Raw genomic sequence first — 21,472 nt, forward strand, 5'->3', positions numbered from 1 at the left:
CCGGCTACTGATGCTAATGACGAGGCGCCCCCCCATCCTGATGGTGGTCGCAAACACCCGGGAGGCCATGGCCATCGCAGCCAGGCGAGGCGAGGAGGAGTCAGGAGTTGGCTCCTGTTGACTCAGCACCTTTTTTCGTCCCCACCAAGCCGACTTAGTTAACCGACTACACGCGGAATAAAGTGATTGCACATAGCTAGGTATTTTCATACTTTCATTCAGTAAATATAAATTTATATATTTTAATTGTATTTTACTTAAGAAAAACCTTTCAAACAAGTTACTATTTTATTGTGCCTATAGACAACGGATTAAACAAAGCCCTTAGACCAACTATAGATCACATTTTCGCTCCGCGTACTGCATATACTAGCTGGCTTGTCCGTGTGTCTTTATTATGAGCCTGAGAGACGGTGCTGGAGTGCTGTAGTGCCTGGTGCCTGGTGCCGTGTTCCTGTTCGTGTTCGTGTCCTGTGGCCATTTGCGGCTCATAAGGCATAAACTTTCAAGTGGCCAACAGCGTTGCTGGTCCCGCCGCCTGCTGACATGCTGAAGGACAACTTTTAATTGAGATAAAATGGAAGCGGCTCCTTTTTGCCATCCTGCTATCCGTTCTGCCGTTCTGCCGTTCTGCCCTTCTGCCATTCGCCGCACTTTGCTGGAAATCAGCATCAGAGTAACTTCTAATTTAGTGGCCGTGAGAGGAGTCCATGGCCAACATGTAAATCAGCGCACTTTTCTAGCACTTTCAACGCTGCCCGTTTCCCAGTTTTTCCCCCGTGGAAAGCTACAACGTTCACCTGGCTTGTTTGCATGGCAAAGTTGGTGTTGTTATTGCTGTTGGCATTGTTGCCAAATGTTGTAGTTGTAATTTGTGTTTGTGGCCATAAAGTTTACCAGTTTGCCCAGTTTGCCTGGCCACACACAACAAAAACATTCAATTTTCGCTTATTCCCTTTTTTCCAACCATGCTGTTTATGTTTTTCAACTCTCGCTGCAGAACGCTCAAAATATTTACAATTTAGTCGGGTAAATGACGGTTGTGCCGTGCCACGTTGTTTGTCACGCATTTGTTGTCACATTAGCAAACTTTTAGCCCGCCTAGTTATGGCCGTTTCAGGTTTAATGACGCAACGTAACCAGGCGTAGCAAGGCAGCAAGGTAGCCGTGTAGCCAGGTAGGCAGATACCTCATTAGTAATGGCCAAGTGTTTCCCAAACCGAAATCACGGAAACTCAAGATGAAGCCGTAAGCAGAAGATGGCCCACATGCCGGAGCATTGGTAACCGCAGTCCATTCGGAGCTGTTCATGCGTGGCCAAAATGCTCCGAGCCACATAGTCGGCCCAAGGTGTCACCACACACCAGAAATACACTCAAGATTTAACATCTTGAAGAGATAAATGCAGTTCAAAGTATTCAACAAAGTGTCCCAAAAGATTGGACAAAAATATAATTTATGCAAACAACACATTTTGCCTTGCAAACTTTAAATGAACACAATTTTCAACCCATAAAGACAGCAATAGATTTTATACCAAATCCTCCCTATTTCATACCGTTTTCTCACAGTGCAGCCACACAATCAGACGCAGAAACTAAGACGCTGCGTGGTTTCACACCGTCGCAGCCAGTGTAATCCAACAATCCCGCTCTAATTAACCAAATGAATTCACACTTATGGTAAGCAGTGTGTTGGCAACTGGACACATGGCTGAAAGGCAACCAGAGCCTGTAGCAATTATGCGTTGTCTCGGATCCATTTAATGATGTGCATGCTCAAGAGTGACCCAACTGGGTTCGGTTTCTCCACAAGGACCCTGCTGCACTTTAAGGACCCGACCCGAGGCCTAATACGAGTATGTACAACGACGTCCTGGATTTAAATTTGCTTGCCAAACTTTCGTTGCCTACTTCTCGGGGCTCGTCTAAAGGTCGAACGTGGCACGGCCAAAGTTGCAGCACACAAATTTATTACTCAAATTTTAAGCACATGCAAGTGCACGGCGGCGGCATGCAGGGATATTACGGGGTATTCGGGGGCAACAGTCATTTATTATCGTATTAAAATTTCAGCATCCGCCGCCCAGAAAACCCAACCACCACCCATCGTATTGGCGCAGGCGTCGCGGAAATAACAAATTTCTTGCTCGGAAATTAATATTTCCATTTTATAGAAAAACTTTAGGGCTCTTGTGTGTGTGTGTGTATCTGTGTGTGTGAGCGCTGCTACGTGTGTGTGTTTATTTTTCCTCAACGTCTATGTTTGTATGTGCATGTCCGAGGGTCATTTTCCAAAGCCGAGTCCGGATAGTCCGAGTATCCGTTGCCCGTCCGCTCTGCACATAATTTTTATGAAATCATAATCTTGAGAAAATAATGAGAATTCTTGCAAAAGCGTGCCAAGAACTTGCATAAATTTCTTCTTGCCCGCTACATAGCACAATGCAAGAAAATAAAAATAAAATCCAGTGAAATAAAGCTAAAGAAATACAGAAATAGGAAATGTGTTGCGGGCCCTTCGTTTTGTTGTGGGATCTAATTGAGGCCCTCAGAATTGAGAGCGGCTCTAAAAAGCCGCAATAAAAGCCAGCTCATTTCCATCAGTAGTCGCAATCAGTGCTCTGTGCTCTCTGCTCTGTGTTCTGTGCACCTGACCAGGTCAAATATTAACTTCCGCTGATGGGAACATGAGCCCGAAACTGGTAACCTGAACCCGGAGACTACCCAGCAAACCGGCAAGCAATTTCAATGGATCGGAAGAGTGAAAAAAGAGAAAACCAAAGGCATCGGAAACTTGCCAGCCAAATTGAAATCGCCGAGCTGGCCCAGCCATCCTGAACTATCGCATATAGCCATGGTTATATTCCATTCGAATCCATTCGTCTCAATTCGATTCGTTTCGATGCGAGCCTCGTGGCGTTTTAAATGCGCCAAAGTGACCAAAGAGCCGGAGGCTTCAAGGATCGAAGGACCGCTTGTGTCATAGATTGCACAGAAATTGCTTCCTTGGCACGTGTTTCATTTAACAGTAAAAGCGGACTCACATGTGAGTAAGCCATTGTGTGCCATTTGACACACAAAACGAATAAAGAGGGGCAAAAACTAGGAACTCATGGCCAAAACCTACCGGAGAATACCTCATATGTGGACTACCTTTAAAAATTTAATTAAACATGAGGTACTTGTTAACATACTGGTTAAGTAGTATCTTGAAAAGTAAACAGAAACATTAGTATCTGTTTTGTTTATTTCTTCAAAAGCCCAATATACCCCTTTAGCGCACGATTACAGGGTATGCAGAGTCGACACAAGAGTAATCATTTATTACAGAATGGCAAACTTGGCCCAGTGAGGGAGCACAACTACAACTACAACTTCAACTGCTGCCGGCATGCGTGAGTTTTAAGCCGCTTCTTCATAATGTAGACGCTTTTATGGCTGCCACACACGCACAGATCACACACACACACACTCGCTCACTACGCACTCACACACACACACACACACGCACGCAATTGCCGAAAAGGACGAAAGGCGAAGTGAAGCAGAAGGCAATTATTTTTATTTACTGCCCAGACGCGCACTATGGCGCCAGCGTTTATTATTGTTGTTGTCGTCGCCATCGACGCCACCACATAAGCCGCATCATTGTCAGCTGGAACCGCCCTCGTCCTTTTGTGCCAATCCGATCCGAAGGACCCAGTGCCCCCCACACACCATCCATAGCCACCATCCATATATTCGGGCATAAGCAAATTACGGCCGAGAGTTAATTTTTCACTTGCTTAACGAGCGGAAGTTACCATTTTGCACTGATTTGAAAATATGTCGCTGTTTGTGGCATTGGCGTCGCCGAAAGCAACGCCTACTAGCCTCCACCCACTAACCCTTGGGGTACACAGAGAAAAATTAGAACTCTAATTATCAAATAGATGATTGGATGTAATTGATATATGTTTCTATTGATACATTCAGTGGAGAGTAGTTTTGGTAATTGCCTGCTGAAGTCAACTTAATTATGGTGACGAAAACCTCCGTATTTATCACAGCGTATATGGATTTTTCTTTCAGTGCATACACTGGGCTCCTTTAAACAGTCGGTAATACGCGCATTCATATGCGTATTTATCTGTATGTGCTGTATGCTTATTTCGGCCGAGATTGTTTGTCTGCGGCAAATGAATGAATTGCTCTTTGCTTCTATGGCAAATATGCCAATTTGGCAACCATGCCACATCCCATGGCCCATCCCCAATTTCCCCTCGGTTTCCCAATCCCCAAATTCCAGTCATTGACATGTGCCTCTGGTATGCGTTCGCTGTTTTATGTGCGAGTGATTGTTTGGGCCATGTTCACTGTTCTGTGCTTTTGCGCGCCCATCTCGCGTCTCATCAAAATAATCAAGCAGAGTTGTTATTTGGCGCTCATTTTTTGTACGCTCTTTTGTTTAAAAATAACAACAATTTTCATCTACCATTTTTATGTGGATATAAAAACGAAGTGTCAGCCTAAAAAGCATATAGTGTATTTTTTTTAAACACGCAGCATTTGTCGGGCATATTGTGTTTCTTTGTTACTTGTTTCGATATGGATTATTGAAATGAAATCAGTAAAAATCGCTTAAAAAACGCACAGTCACTTCGGTCGGTATTAACAATTAAGTCACCAATTTTTTTGTGTGATAAATATTTTCAATGATGTCGGTCACAAAAGACAAAACAACAAGTTAATCTTTGTCGCCATAATATTATGCTACAATGTACGTAGACTTTAAATTCATTATTTGTTGAATTTTTTAATGACCAAATAACTACCATGTGCAAAAATGTACTAAAATAGATACAATAATGTTGTTGTTAATATAGTTTTTCCCTTGTTTGATGCTCACAATTATCAATAATTTCATTCCTGTAAGCACTTGCACATCTGAATCAATTTGTTACTTGGTTTAAATGGTAGATTTAGGGTAACTTGCAGTCGTTTGTACTGCTATATATTTCACATGGCTGTTCCCTTTAGTTTGTTGTATAATACTCATGATGTAAGCAACAATAGTGTGCATGGCCAATTTAACTTTATTTATGTTTTACATTTTGAAATTCAGGAAATACTAAGGATCCATATATCTCTCTCAGCACGTCCCCACTTAATGTCCTGCCAGACTTCCTACTCATATCTTAGCTGGCTTTTGCACAAAGGCCATCATTTGCGACTATTGTGCCATATTTAGGTCTTATTGTTTCGACCTTTTAATTAAGTTATAGACTTTTCTTGCCGTCATGGGGTTTTGAATTATATTAATCCAGCCCCATTTGCCGGCCATTGGGCAGATAAATTCATTTTGCGGTTTTAAAACTTATATGCAACAATCAATTGTTGCATCGCCAGCACACACACGGGCGGCAACGGCACACCGACATGGACATCGACAAGGACATGGACATGGACTTGGTCAGTTAATTTACGCACCAACACACACTCACACACGCACACCAGCACACACGCACAGCAGGCGACAGAGCGTTTGCATATCAATGTGGGTTTTATACACATGACACACACACACAGGACGACAAAGGAGTTGGCTGGCCAGCACACACACCCACACACACACTATCGCCCAGACACGCACTTGGAATATCCCAGGCCCTGGGGTGTATCTTTGGGATACCCGAGAGTGCCTCGAAGGCTGGAAGCCCACTCGACTCAGGGGCTGATTTATGTGCTCTACGTGTGCAGCTGTGATCGAATTTCCAATCATGTTTACACACATACACAGGGTAACAAATGCAAGGGGATGGGATGGAGGGCGTGGGATATGGGCCATGTAGCATCGATAGACACGCCGCCGCATCGGTGATGTTATCCCTTACTGTTGCTGTGATAATAGAAACGCCAACAATACAAGCGAACACGAAATGCATTGAGCAGGTGAGCGGTGAGCACATGACTTCATTTTCTCAGTTACATTTCCCTGGCCATATGCCTCGGAACTTGGATACCCATCCCCCTTGGATACCCATTCCCCCATTCCCCCATCCTGCCCAGATCCTGCCAGCTCATTTAGCATACATATGTTTGCTGTTGCTACTATTTATGTTTTCCTTGGCAAATTGTGCGTGCTGTGGAGCTACGATTTGGTTGGAATTGAAAATCAGCTTAGGACCAAAACTTTTTATGACCAAACTCATTTGCAACTTAAATTTTTTTTTTTTTTTGCTTGTATCGGAGCCAAGCAGACAAAGCAACAAATTGAAAATTAACCAAGTCCTCACGAGGCTACCGATTTGCCTACGCCCCAACTGTGTTTCTGTGTTCTGTGTTGTGCCAACTGTTTTATGGCCGGTTCTTTGTCTGCGACTCTTGGCATTAAGCGGGGTTGGCTAAGAGCTCTGGGGACTCTCTGCGGACCTTTTAATGTCACTTGCAATTTCCAGGCAGACCAGTATTTTTTTTTGTTTTTTTTTTTATTTTTTTGCTTTCTTCTAGCCCTTGGCAAGCGACCTTTATCTGGGCGTTTGTTGGTTGCAATGGATTGCCACTGCCGCAGGACTTGTCTCGAATATTCTGTTCACTCAGAATGGGTGTGTCAGTGCTAAAGCAATTAAATAGAGGCGAGTTGAGTGAAAATGTTGATCCGCATCAAGTGCTATCCTGGGAATTATCCTTTGGAAGATAGTTCAAGCATCGCTGGAGAGCATTCGGCAGTCGATTTGATGCCAGCCTGCCGATTTCCTTGTACATTTCGAAACATTTCCCTTTGTTGTCGCTCCTTTTTTGGCTTCTTGCTGAAAAATGTTAAATGTTTTCACGGCTGTTAATTTCTGCCAGCCCCAAACGAAGCGTTAAATGTCCCTGGCGAATACAAGCCGCCTGCAGGAGAACCTCCTGTTTAACCATTTTCAGCACAGGTGTGAAAGTGTTGAGAGCCTGCGAAAATAATGTTAATTATAAAGCGCATGCGGCTTGGCATGGCATTTTGAAGGGTACAAATTGAAAGTTATTTTTGTGTGTGGCATTTCAATTAGCATACCGCATAAATTTTTATTTAGCAAATCACTGGCAAGCCAACTTCAAAGACATGACCCCCTGGGGCATTCGAGGGTTTCAGTCCTCCTCGTGGCAATGTGTTTTCCATTTTCTCCCATTTTGCGTTGTCTACAATTCTATTCCATTTCTATTTCAAACCTTTTTTTCACCCCCCACCCAACCCGGAAAATCCTTTGACGCCAGCAAGGCACCCGAAAAAAACAAAGTATTATATACGTATAGAAGATGGCAACGGAGGATGAGAGACTCGTACCTGTTTTTCTCTATACAAAATGAAATTAGTGTCAAAATGTTTTTGCACTGGTTGTGACTGAGTTTTCATGCTGTTTTACACCGGTGCCGGCGACAGCGTCAGCATCGCTGCCACGCCCCTAAGCGTTTAGCGTGCCTTTGGAGAAGGGAAGGCGAATGAGCGATAAATGTGCAGGGGTATAGAAAAGAAGGCGAGCACTGAATAACAAACTGTCACGACTAACAGATGCCCAGCCATTACAGCACACATAGAAAATAAGCAGTTGACTCAAAGGCTTGTCCTTGGTCAGCATCAAAACCAATGTTGTATGCAGTAATCTAGTTCTATATTTCGCTGGTTAAGTAAACAATGAACTGATTGGAATGCTTTTTCCAGCTATAAATTACCCATTGGATTGAAACACCTCAAATCCCTCAGAAATACCCCGGTATAGGAAAACTTGAAGCAACGGGCGGGAGAGAGACAAAAACCAAACAAAGTACGGGCGAAAAACATCAACAAGGAAAACGGGCGATTTCATTCAATGTTATTTTCAGCTTTAAGCAAAAATAAAAGCCGACACCACGCGGCACAAAGGATGCGAAGGATGCAAAGAGGACACTAAAGATGGCTGAGTGAAATGAAATTTTTTGTGACATGCTTCAAATGCTTGTCACCCATCCTTACCTCAGTACAACCGAAAAGGTAAGTCGTCAACTTCTACCTTCTCCATTGTATTCCACCCATTTCAGCTCACTGGCTTGGTTTTCTCCGCCTTTCAGGCAGTGTATTACTGTGTTTGTCGGCCAACAAGGTGTAAACAAGTGAAAGGACATTGGCCTGTTGCTGTATTACTGTTGCCAGTATTAATGCATCAATTATTACCAACGAGCGGCTCAATTAAACCTTACGCAGTGGAATGATTGGGCTCAGAGCTCAACTTGATTCCTGGTTTCTAGTTCATTTGCATTATGCAAATTCTTGGCCAACAACATGGACTGCAGTTTATGGTCACAGTTTGATGTAGCATAAATAAACATTACATGCCAACCGCACCATAAATACGCTTTGCGACCAAGCTGCACTGCCATTTCTCCTGCGGTTGTCTATGCTAAAAATTGCATAATCTAGTCACCGCTACGGACTTGAAGCCATTGCGGCTAACCAAGGATAATACCCCAAATATGAAATGACAATTTAAGATTTCCTTTTGATGGCCAAGCTAAGTTCGAGGCTTATATCGTGCACGTGACTTGCCTAAATATTTTGTAGCACAGTTACCAGGGAAACTGCTAATTTAATCAGCGCTGTAATATTTCAATTCAAAATTTCATCGAATAAAAATGTCTAGCGCGACATCTGACTATATATTATTAACATTCCGTTGCCGAATTGCATTCAGCAATCAAAGTTGCCCTCCAGAGAAAATCCTTTGAAGAAGAACTCCTATAGGAACTCGATTTTTTTTCACCAGATTCACGTCGGCAGCTCAATTCGCGTTTTTTTTGTTTTTGGTTTTTTGTCTTTCGCGCTACAAGTAAATAAGTATATGCAAATCACGTTGGCATTCTATTTTTCGTTTTGGTGCTTTATTTTATCGACTGCTCGTTGTTGGGCAGCCCATCGATTTTATATGCCATGTTGTACTCGCAGCAATTTCGGGTGATTCGTTTTTGTTTGGCGGTTTAAAATGCTTGAAATTCGCCGTCACCTGATGGGCGAAATTGCAGAAAAGGACATGCAACTGGTTGCGCACTTTGTGATGGAGAAAAGTAAAAAAATTCGAAAAAAAATGCAGTCTGTTTCATTTTTTATTCACTGATATTTCGTTAATAACACATTTTTCATTGCGTTTATATCGGTATTGATTCTTTTAACCAGAGGAAAGGGTTTTCAATATAAAAGAGAAGTAGTTCAGTAACTTCCACAGTAGCAGGATTACCAATTTAAATATAAATAGATAAGGTATTATACTTGTACTGTGTTGCTGAATTTTTAATGTATTTTAAGCCCTTTAAGTGCATCAAATACCGGATAACCGAGGCCATCCACTGCACTTGAAATATACATCTTCATGTGTCTGCGACCCTAGATGGTTGATTTTTATTCGAGCGCTTTCTTCATTTGTTACGTAATATCAATAACTCACGAGCAGCTGACACATGTAATAATTCAATCGTGCGGACAACCATTAAACAAGATTGATGATCTCTTTAAAGCAGCGCAATGGCAGAATCCAAAGAGCCAAACCCAAAGACCCAGACCCCTTGACGCCAATTGATGTCTTGGGTCTTTAAAGTTTATTCAGTGCTAGGGTCTCGAGTGTCGGTCGGGTCTCGAAAAACGGTTCGGTGAAAAATGAATCGACTATAGGAAGTGAGAACAATTAAAAGGCGACTCAAGCGAAACCGCAACACAAAAAGTAGATGTATAATCCACGCGATATCTCGCCGTATTCATAGGCCAACATCCATACATACACTTCAATGCGATAAGAGTCGCTGGTATGATTGATGAACTGCTCGGATATTCTGGCTGCTCATTTATTGCCGAGATACATGTACATATACTTGTATACCGAAAGAGACACTCCTTACACTTTACGACAACCGCAGATTAGTTGAGATTGCCACCGAAAGACAGACAGACAGACAAAAGACAGGCAGCAAATTCCGCAGCTGTTAAAAAGCTGACATCGTCACCTTTGGCTCTCGGCATTGTGCCGCATAAATATTTACGTCTGGCATTCCATGGAAAACGCCTGTTGCCTCTTGTTTCCTCCGAGAGAAGGAGAGAAGAAGACAACGCAGCCGAACGTCAAAGTGGCGACTGTTTGAGCTGCTAAATTGAAATATCCTTGGTCCTGGCATTGTTGTGGCAGCCCACCCACCACGGGATTCATAATGAAAGGTGTAACAAAGCCGTGCCAAAGTAGCTAATAAAAGTCGTCGTCCCAAAAACCTGAAGGCCTCACCCCGAACCCCACCCAACCACGCATCCAACTCCATCTCCATCCATCCATTTCCATCCCATCTCAGCCAGAGAAGACAAGGAACAATTGTTGACTGGGCTGGCTGGACGGGATGGGATGGGATGGGCTGCGATGGGATGGCATGCTCAACGAGTCTCGGCAGTCTCCTTGTTTATTGTCATCATAATTATAAAAGGGTTTTTATGGCCAGCCGGCAAAATGGGATAAATGGCTGGCAGGTGAATGGAGCTCGGTCGCTTTTTTTACGGTGGCCATGACCTTGGGTCGCCAAAGGATTAAAAAGGTATTATCTTAATATGTTGACAAGATTGTGTTAAAAATAAAAAAAAAATTACAAAGAAGAAAAGCAATCTGTGTGTGACTTCTTTGTTGTTTAAGCTGCGAAAACAAACATAAAGTACAAGTAAAAGCAAAAGTCTTGTTGAAACAAGACATTTTGCTGATTGCCACTCGATTAGGCGAAGCATTTTCCGTTTTCCGAGAAACGCTTGGGAAAACAATTAAATTAGCCTGAGTCGCTAGCATCATAAGACTTTGGATTAAGTTACTTATATTTTAATGTCTTACCCAAGGCGACTCACAGAGATGGCAAACAAATGGTACATATATATACATATATATACATATTTTAATGGAAAAACAAGAGAGAACGCTATAGTCGAGTTCCCCGACTATCTGATACCCGTTACTCAGCTAGTGGAAGGGAGAAGGAGAGTCTTAAACACAGTTTTTGGCGATTTGTAGGCGTTATAGTGGGCGTGGCAGAAAGTTTTTTGGCAAATCGGTAGAAATTTACAAGACTAATACAAAAATGAAAAAATATCAAAACATTTTTCAAAAGTGTGGGCGTAGCAGCTTTGGGCGGTTTGTGGGCGTTATAGTGGGCGTGGCAGAAAGTTTTTTGGCAAATCGATAGAAATTTAGAAGACTAATACAAAAATGAAAAAATATCAAAACATTTTTCAAAAGTGTGGGCGTGGCAGTTTTTGGCGGTTTGTGGGCGTTAGAGTGGGCGTGGCAACATGAATCGACAAACTTGCGCTGCTTCTATGTCTCTGAAGTCTGTATGCTTAATCTCAACTTTCTAGCTTTTGTAGTTCCTGAGATCACAGCGTTCATACGGACGGACAGACAGACGGACAGACGGACAGACGGACAGACGGACAGACGGACAGACGGACATGGTCATATCGACTCGGCTATTGGTCCTGATCAAGAATATATATACTTTATATGGTCGGAAACGCTTCCTTCTGCCTGTTACATACTTTTCAACGAATCTAGTATACCCTTTTACTCTACGAGTAACGGGTATAATTATATTTATTAAATGCTGGTTTTTATGAAATCCTTATCACCAAAGCTCTTCAAACCAACTCTATCACTGCGAGCTGTGTAAAAATCACGGTAAAATTTAATTTAAATAAAATAGCCGCGGGAAATAAAGTATCGAAGAAGCAGATACTTGAAACTTGTTGCACTCGAGCAAATAAAACAACTTTCAGCTGTTTAATCGGACGTCAAACACGCCAACACACGACACGACAAACAAACAGGCAGAAAACACGCTCGACTTGCATGTTAAATGATATTTGAGAGGCGGGGTGGCAAACAAATGGCCTAATAGAGCCATAAACTACACCGAGATGAACACGAACAGATAACTGCTTATCAGTTAGACAAAGTATTTACGGAGTTTTTCCATTTTCCACATTCACTCGCAGCACACTCGCTATTTGCCATTGCCATTGCCATTGTGGCTGACATTCTGATGGCAAGAGCCGTAAAGCCAGTGATGCACATGATTGACAACGCACTGAGCCAGTTACCAAGTCAGTCAGTCAGACAAAGACATTTAAAATATTTGAGTCATTCGAGCAAGTTCCACACCCAGACCCACACGACCCACACACATGGAGACATCCTGTCTGGGTTGGAAAAGAATGGCTAAACAGTCACAGGAATTGAAATAAATGCGTGGGTTTGGGTCGTTGGGATGCCAGTGGAGTTCTGCAGTTCGCAACTACAAAAACACAAACTATAGCCATCGATGCAATGTCAGACTTGCTATATATGTACATATGTACATATATCCAGATGTAGATGTGCAGTTTAGATGGCGCCGTGTCTGCCAACGTAAATGACAGAATTTGGGATGCTTTTGATGCCCGGTCACAAAATGGCGGACTTGTAGTGCCAGTTTTGCATTCGAATGCTAAAGATTTTCAATTAAAACTACTTTGGCAATCAACATATGTGAGTGAGCGGCAATTGCAGCCAGCGACTAGGCGACTAGCAACACTTGCAAGTGTAATTATGAACTTTAATCGAAAAACTTTGCCAACTCATTGCTCATATTCCTATGCAGGCGGCGTCATCCGGAGAGTTGCACAAACAGATAGCTGTCTATCAAGGACATTCCGGCGCGAATCCTTCGAATGCTGCACATGTAAATCGTCTGCAAGTGGGGTAAACCAATTTCCTGCGCCAACAGAATGTGAAAGTGCTCTAAGTGAAAGCAAGCTATATTAATATTTTAGAAGGCAGGGTATGGCGAATTTTAAAGGTGTCTAAAGGTATGATTTCGAATGTAAAGTGTATTTTTGCATACCTTTACATAAAAAGTTCGAGTATTTGGTACCAATCTATTTGGTTTCATACTTATATGCGCACTTTTGTGCTGTTTTTTTTTTATTATCAGAGAAGAGCTCAAGAAGCACCAGGCTTTATTTAACTGCTTAAAACACGCTTCGGCATCGAAAATGGAATGCGGTTCTGCAGCAATTTGGCCATTTGACCGTGTTAGCAAACACGGAACATTATTGCCGCCTCCAGCCGAGATCCTGTTCTCTCAGTCCAATATGTTCGTTTTTGACTTTGGAGTGCCAACGACTCTTGCAAAAATACAACAAAAAAAAACCTGCAAATAAATAGAAAGAACAGCGCGGCGCTGAAAAAATTTCGATTCACAGCGCAGACAGACACATGCAATGAAACGCGATTGCATGTGCCTCGTTCGCTGTTTGTATGGGTGAGTGTGTATGTGTGTGTGTGAGGGGTGTGTGTGTGTGTTGCTGCTGCTCGGCCTGTGAGTTGTGAAAATTGCATTGAAAATCGCGGGCGCGTAACAAATAAAATTCCGCAATTTCGCTTCCATTGATGCCTAACGCCCCGCAACTGGCCAATATAGAAACAACAGTGAAAATACCGAAAATAAAGAGCGCTTGGTCAGGGGAAGGAAGAAAGGATATTGTGGCCTCCGTTCTTCAGCCACTCACTCACTCATTCACCTCTATTTTGGCCAGCAGGTGAACTTTGAACTCGCCGGAAACTTGACGAGGCCATCAAAAGTTCTGACACCGACTAAGGCTTATGGCGTTGTCTTCAGCCTGCTGCCTGCTGCCTGCTGCCTGCTGCCTGCTGGCAGCTTCCTTCCTGCTCGCAGCATTTATCTGCATTTTATTTCGTTAATAAATTGAAACTTACTCAAAAGTTTCAACCGGGCCAGAGCTCTTTTGGCCGGAAACAAGTGCCAAGAGCTGTTGCCAATGCGTCAGCCAAAGCGATTTTCAAGACTAGCTGGCTTTAATAGGCCTCTTCAGTCCATTAGAGTGTCATATGGCATGGTACTGTATACTGGTATACTGTAGTTTAGTAAGGTATATAGTAGTGGCCCTTGAGGCAAGGGGCAACCCACTCTGCATTTAATGCCCACCGATTCACAGAGACCGCATTGAAAACACTCCGAGATGGATGGTGGTTGGGCTTCTGGGCTTCTGTGGTTTATCTACGGAAATCTCGGGAGTGGGATGAAACAGGAGCGTGGAGCGTGGAACGTGGGACGTGCTACCTTTGCTTAATTACATTCTGTCGAGCAATTAAATCCTCAATAATTGTTTTGTTGCTCGCTTTAATCGCAGTTATTCAGCGGTGGTCCTGGTCTGTTCTGTTCTGTCCTGGCCTGTCCTTGCCGACCTGGACCCCCCGTGTCTTGGCCATCATCATTTACGCTTTTCAGCTGGCCAAAGGTGCTGGAATTTTCGCTATTCGGTCTGCGTACCTCTGCGTCGCTGGCTTTATTTATGGTAGCGTAATAATGATCAAACATTTGTCTTCTGCCTGCCTCATCCTCATTCTCATTCTCATGCTCGATGTCGGTCTCGTGCTCGTTTTGTTTTTGTTTTCGCCTGCACGCCTTTTTCAGTTCAACCCGCTGCGCGGCATACACGGCGGATGAGCAATGCCTTAAAGTTTGATTAAAACTTAATTACATTGCCCTCGAGCTGTGGAGCCGGTAATTTAAACAACGTTTGTGCACGGTAATAAGCTTGTGGATTGGAGTCACATCACCGAGGTCCTGGAGCAGGATAAACCGCAAGGTGCTCGACATGTGTCCTCTCTCACATGATGATGGTGCCTCAGATTGTTATGGGTGTGTATAGTTGTGTGTGTGTACGTACGTATGCTATCCTGCTGCATTGTGAAATCAATAAACCAAAGTCAGAGTGAGGCGCTGATGATGAGGCTACCTCAGCTGGCATTCTGATGAGCTTGCCACTGCAGCAGAGACACCGATACCAAGCCAAAACTCTGGCCCCTGATGCATGCGGTTTGTGGCAGAAAAACAATAGAATTATCTACATATACCCGGACTTGGATTCCCAACGGCAAGGCAAGAGGATGGAACGGCTGGCATGAAAAAGGAAAGGAGCTTGCCAATCAATAAATTCTAATGATCGCAAGTGACGCAGTGCGTCAGAGAAAATGCCACAATTTTACTACTGAATTTTGTTGAACGCAAACTATTCGTATTACGACAATTTCTGGCGACATTTTCCCCTTAATTTGATGGGCGAGTGCAGCTGCTGCTGCTAATTTTGCTTTCCCGCTTGCTAAATGTAAGTCACTTCATCTAGAGCTTGTATCTGAAAACTTTCGCAATAGCATTTAGGATAAAAATACAGCGCACAAGTTTTCGCCAGCTTAAGATCCTCGACGGCAACCGGCGTCTGTCTGTCTCGCCAACCGCAAGCTACAACGATTTTCGCCCCCCATCGTAAGAAATTTGCAAACATTCGAGGCAATTAAAACTGTCAGATGGAAGTGGGACTGGAAAAGTGGGACTGGAAAAGTGGGGCGAGAAAAGTGGGCGGCGTTCTGCTGCGAAACGCTGATAACTTTTGTTCATGGCACATGGCCAACGGGCCACGGCCAGCATTTCTAACCACCAAGGCTGTCCGCGAGTCCAGCTGTCCGGAATGTCCAGTGTCCAGTTGTCCAGGATGTCCAGGATGTCCACCCCGTACACTACGTCCACTACGTCCACTACGTCCACTCCGTCCACTCCGTCCACACTCAACAGTCAACAGAGTCAGCTGGCCCATGTGGGCACGCAAAAGTTTTTGGCCCACATTAGTTGGGATTTGTGTTTGAGCTGGAATATTGTGCTCTATGGTCAGATCAGCGCTTGGCCCTTCGCTGCTCATCTGCCATTTTTGTCCTTTTTTCACTCATTCTATGCTGCCATCCTTTGGCCGGCCACACAAACAAAAGCAAAGGCAGCGGCCAGGATGACAACTAGTGGAGGCAAAGGCAAACAACAAGGATGGCACAAATTAAGTGCACACTTCCTTTGCATATTTAAATGCCCCTATATACTTCCGCTTTGAGTCTTTGTGAGTGTGTGTGTCTCTGTGTTCCTGTTTGTGTGAACAAACATTTTTTTTTCGACCATTTGTTTGCATGTTGAACATGACCATGGCCAAACCAACTGGCCCAGCTACGCCTGTCCATTGTTGTTTGATTTCTAACGGAATTGAATATAATTTAAGCTCATGTACCGGGATTGTTGGATGCCCTGGATGGCCGGATTAGAGCGGTTGCTAACTAACTGGTCCATAGGAATCGCCTAGAGATCGCCTGCTCGGGGGATTTCATAAATATTTATTAAACCCAGGCTGACCAAAGTGTCTGCTGTGAATGCCTGCGGCTGCTTATTTATAAGTAATACATTTGGGTGTGGCCCCAGCCGCCAGCCGGCGTGTGTGAATACCCAGTGTGGCTAAACGGAGTCGAGATTGAGAAAGATTGAAAAGCTATTGGTTAGGGCTCGGAAAATTCGATTAAATGGGAACTGAAACAGATGCAAACCGCACACGGGGAGAAAAGTTCTAGGATACGATGTCTAATCTGAAGATACCTAATCAACCGCAGCACTATTAATATTTAAAGCATATATTAAAACCTCATATAAAACAAGATTTAATATGACTTTACATTTCAAAACGTTGTTAGAATCAACATTGTCCTGCTTTTCTTGCTGTGCTGGAGTGCAGTGTTCCTGGAACAAAAGGACCATAAACCGCTGACACTGCTTCGATCTGGAGGCCCAGGCTCAATGGCAAGGAAAACTGCCAGAGTGTGAGCTATATGCACTATATGCACTGGCATATAAACACAAATGTGACGAGGAGGCTGGTACTGGTGCTGCTGCTTCAGCTGCGTGTGTGCCAACTCAAAAGCTGGAAAATTGAAATTGAAAATCTATTGGTTATTATCCAGTCGCCGGAATGTCAAGTTCAGACAAAGCTGGATTAATTGCCAACGCAGCAGTCGGCGGCTCAAATTTAATTGCAAACGGATTAATCGGTTGGGTTCAGCACACCACGGAACATAATATGCGTTTAAGGGCAAAACAATCAGGGCCATGCAAATATGTTTCTAAGAACAAACTAATTAGTGGAACGAAAACACTGCCTTTTGTGGCCTCTGTGGCTACCACAGGCTCGTTGGCTGCACTTTAATTACTCGCAATGGAGAGCGGCACTTGACCATAAAATTAACATAATAATTGGCCAGAAAAGCGGGCCGAAAGGCAACTGGGCACTCCAGCTGAGAAAGCCGACAGGAAACGCGTGACTTGGCAGCATTTTCGGGGCGAGTCGAGAGACGAGATGACAGAGTCTGATGTTTTCAACTGCTTTTAATTACAACGTTGACATGTCTAAGCTGCTTTCGATACAAGCCGAGCGGGCCTAATAGGATTAGGCCATGACGTCGCTGCTGCTGCTGGTGATGGTGGTGTTGCTGTTGGTAGATGTCCTGTCAAGAGGCAGCAAAACAGAAATCAAGCATACGCCGCGTTGTGTCACGATTTACCAGGAAGATGCTTGCTCATCATCCCATGCCAGTTGCTCGATAGGTGTCGTCGTGCCACGTATTTAAAAATCAAAAAAAAAAATTAACGAAATAAAAAGAAAATCCAGACGCGTTGAGTGGGAAATGAAATCTAAACGCCCATGAAGCCATGGCTTGCATACTTATGCAGGCGACTGTGTTTAATGGCCACTATGCGCTGCGTGCAGAGAAAAAGGCGTAAATTTTGCTAATGGCCTGAAAATTGGGCAATTTTATAGCCTCATGAATAAAAGATTTTCATTTTGCTTCAATTACAGTCAAAGCCAGAGAATCGAGCCAGCCCCCAGTTGCCATTCAAGGATGAAGTCAAGATAGCAACCACACACACACTCACACACACACACACGCGAGGAGCACTCACAAGGACTCAAACCCAAACACACACACATTTACACACGCACACACACACTCCCATATGCGACAAGTTGGCGGCCACAATCTTGGATTTATACGGCTTCGAGTGGCTTCGGTGGCTAAGAGGAAAATAGGTGGGAGGTTGAGGGTAGGAGGTGGGGCACTCAAGTTGCCTTTGGCCTATTTAAAAATTAAAATTGTGTAAATTTTTAATGCCAAGCAGCGCGAGTTATTAGCCTAGCTTGATAGCTAGCCGAGCACCACCTGAATATCCTGCTAATCGACTGCCAACCGCCATGATTACAAAAATTTCCACTTGGCCGCGTATTTTCCTGATTAATTCTGTGCCGATATAAAATGCGCACCATGAATATTTCATACCACAAAGCGCGAGCAAACGTATAAAATAAAATAAAAACGAGATACAACAAAATTGGTTAAGCAAAAGGGCATAGCAAATAAAACGAAGCTTACTTTATACAATTGGCAACCGCAAACAAAGTGAATTTCGTTTTTTTTTTTTTTTTTGCGGCCACAGACGTGTCAGTTTGGACACATGAATGATGAATTATATTCGGTGGTCAATTTGGAATCCATATTTCACAGCGCACCAATAAAATATACCACCAGTAACCCCAATGGCACACAACACAAAATTTTTGGAACCCGCCGAGAAGTTTACAAAGCCGATCCAAACTTTGTGAAGTGACCTGAAGTCCTTTTTCATTAACCGATCGTTCGTTCGATGCGCCGGGCCAGGGGAAATAATAAAGTGATTTCGATTTAAGCTTCCAACATCAATTCAATTTCAATGCCAAATTGTTGTTACCAGCCCCACGTTGACTGCGTGACTTTTCCAATACCCATCGACCAAAGGTGGAAGGGGGGCGTGGGGGGCAGTCGGCGAGCCAGTGCTTAATTGAAAAACGTAATTAACTTGAATTTTCTGCTTTTGGCGTTTATTGCCGCTCATTTGCAACGGGCCATCCGAACGCTTTGGGTCTTTGGGTCGCCGTTGCAACTGCAGCCTGCGTATTTATTTGCACTGCAACGTGTGCAGCAGGATGGTCAGCTGCATGATGGGATTGGGAATTGAGTTTGGTTTGGGGCGCGCTTTCTGCGTTGCCCTGCCTGGATGATGATGATGATGATGTTGCTGGCGTCGCTTAGCGATGGCAGTCAGTGCAAGGTAGGACTCTATATAGTCGTGATATGAAATCTGGCATAAGTGGCTGATGCTAAGTAAAATCGCAGAGTTTAAACAGATCTATCTGATGACCTCCTGCATATGAACCCTTATACCCCATAGACTTAATCGATAGTGCCTAACTGCCATGTTTGCCCAGCTCCAAAGCCGATAATGATGGCCTCGCGGGTCTGTTAATGTTGACCGCAATACGTGGCTACAAACGAAATCAGTGGCACGGCAATTGGCTGCAAAATATGCAGCCAGCGGACTGACAAATCGCTCACCATTAAATCCAGTAGCCAAAAAACGGCTTTAACTGGCTCGAGTGCCTGGAAGCTGCACAACATTCATATTTCATAGGAATTTTCATTTAGCTAGCTGGTTTAATAACCTGCACAATGAGCTGGCGCTCACTCTGAATGGCAGCCAGACTTTGGTTTTCGTTGTTGGTTTTTGCCATTTTGCCGTTTTTGCCAGCAGAAAGTCCCTTTACGAGCTGCACCTAATTATGTGACCAAAAAAAGGGGCGAAGCCAGGCAAGTGAAGCTGGTGAAAGCAAATGTTACCTGAAACACTGGTAATTAGTAATTTAAAATGCCGCACGTGCATTGAATAGCTCTTGTAGAGCTACCTTCATCTCCTGCGTCCTTCGGCCAGTGCTTTCGAACGCTGATTGAACGCCGACTTAGCTCGCTTGGGTAGGGCAAACACGTTTAATTTAATTGTTGATATGGCGACGCTACAAATGAATCGGCCACAGACTCAATTTCAGCGACAGAGTCTCTGGTCTCTGAGCTTCTGAGTCTCTGAGCCAAGTGTCCTGCGTCCTGCGTTGTGAGTCCTGCGTCTTTCGGCCTCGTCCTTCCGTTTGTCAGCTCAGAAAATCCAAGTTGGCATTGGCCCGCTGTGAGCTGCTGGCAGTTGCCACATGCTGCGTCAAAATAAGTAAACATGACGGGACCAAGCGCCCAGACAACAAGCAAACTTGCTGACTTTACAGCCAACCAGCCCCTGGGAAACCGAAACTGAAACTGAAACCGGATTCCAGCCCAGCTTCATGGGTACAAAATAATCAAGAGCAAGTAATCTGCGATAATTAACTAAATAAGCAAGCGTGGCCAAATTTGTTGCTTACAAAACGACAAGCAGGCTGCCCGCTGTGCTAAGCCACTTCTTTTCCTGATTTTCCGAATTTTCCCACACCATTTTATCCCAGCGTTTATCTGGGTGTGTATGTGTGTGTGTGCGTGTGTGTGTGGGAATTATAAATAATGTATAATTGATTATCCGTTTAATCGCTTGCAGTACGCCCGTACACACGTCGGAACGAATAAAACATGCAAGTTTTCTAATGCCCGGTCATTACTCATACGCCGTGTGAGCCGCAAATGATTTCAATTAGCCAAACTAAATAAACCATTAAGCGTTTTATTAAGCTCTGCTAAATTTGGTTAAATATTTTAATGGCACATAAAATTAAAATTTAATTAACTACCACACTTTGCGTGAAGCGGGGGCCAAAGAATCGTTTTTCACAAAAGCGTGTAATTAAATTGAATGCTGCTGCTGCTGCTTTTGCTGCTGCTGCTACAAAAAACAACATATACTATGTCAGCAAGCGGGGAATTATTTAAATATTCATTGTGCCACCAAGGCATGTACATTGTGCATGCAATAGCAACACAATCAACTGATGAATGAGCTAGCAATAATGAACTGCAAACAGGCGACACGTGCAGCCAATGGCAAAGCGTCCGTTTGCATGTCCTCGTCATTGATTGAAAATATTTCGAGCGAACTCCTCGGTCTAATAAGAAAGCAATTATTTCTTGCCTAATTTGTTTCCCAGCCTCTGGCCTCCCTGCCCCTCTGCCCCTCGGGCTCTGCGAATCAGCTTAAAATGTGGCCCGAAGATTTTGTGAGAATAACCAGGACAACAACGCAAAAAATGCGAAGCAAAATAAACAAGGCAAAAGTTGATAAAGCAAAGTGGCCTAACCGAAACGGGCCATATAATCGGGTTTAGGCCAAGCGAAGAGGAAAATCGAGCACGCTGCAGTTGTAAACTTGAAGCTGATGCAAGAGGTAAGATTATCCTAATCCTAAAGCAAAATAATAATATGTGATGATTAGAAGAAACTACATAATAAAAACATAGCATGTCACAGTAAAAGCTAAATTGAAATATTCTTTAAAAGTAAGGCTCTCCAACGCAAATTGCAATCACCTTTAAAATAATTTTTCCCATAGGGTTACCATAATTTCCTGAACTCCCATTATATCTGCCATGTCCTTGAAGGACTTACGTCCTATATTCGAATTTATGTTCCTGCGGTAGCGCACCGAAAGTTCGTAAAGCCAAGGCCACGCACTTGGCCTGTTGTTATTTTTATGCTACTTTCCGCTTACATTTTTTTTGCCTCTCAGTGCCGTCGTGGACCGTACCCACACCATTT

At 43.6% G+C, this 21,472-nt stretch overlaps 1 long non-coding RNA gene across 1 annotated transcript in view; it reads left to right on the top strand.

Annotated features, from left to right (window-relative positions):
• LOC120453965 overlaps positions 1 to 8,635 on the top strand; it is a 121,694-nt gene extending 113,059 nt beyond the window's left edge. Inside the window, exons 2-4 of the long non-coding RNA XR_005616579.1 lie at positions 7,681 to 7,783; positions 7,842 to 7,989; positions 8,067 to 8,635. This is a non-coding gene — a long non-coding RNA (uncharacterized LOC120453965). The remainder of the gene's footprint in view (positions 1 to 7,680; positions 7,784 to 7,841; positions 7,990 to 8,066) is intronic.
• Positions 8,636 to 21,472: the final 12,837 nt, after the last annotated feature.

Source organism: Drosophila santomea, chromosome 3R (assembly GCF_016746245.2).
Source record: "Drosophila santomea strain STO CAGO 1482 chromosome 3R, Prin_Dsan_1.1, whole genome shotgun sequence".
Taxonomy (NCBI): domain Eukaryota; kingdom Metazoa; phylum Arthropoda; class Insecta; order Diptera; family Drosophilidae; genus Drosophila; species Drosophila santomea.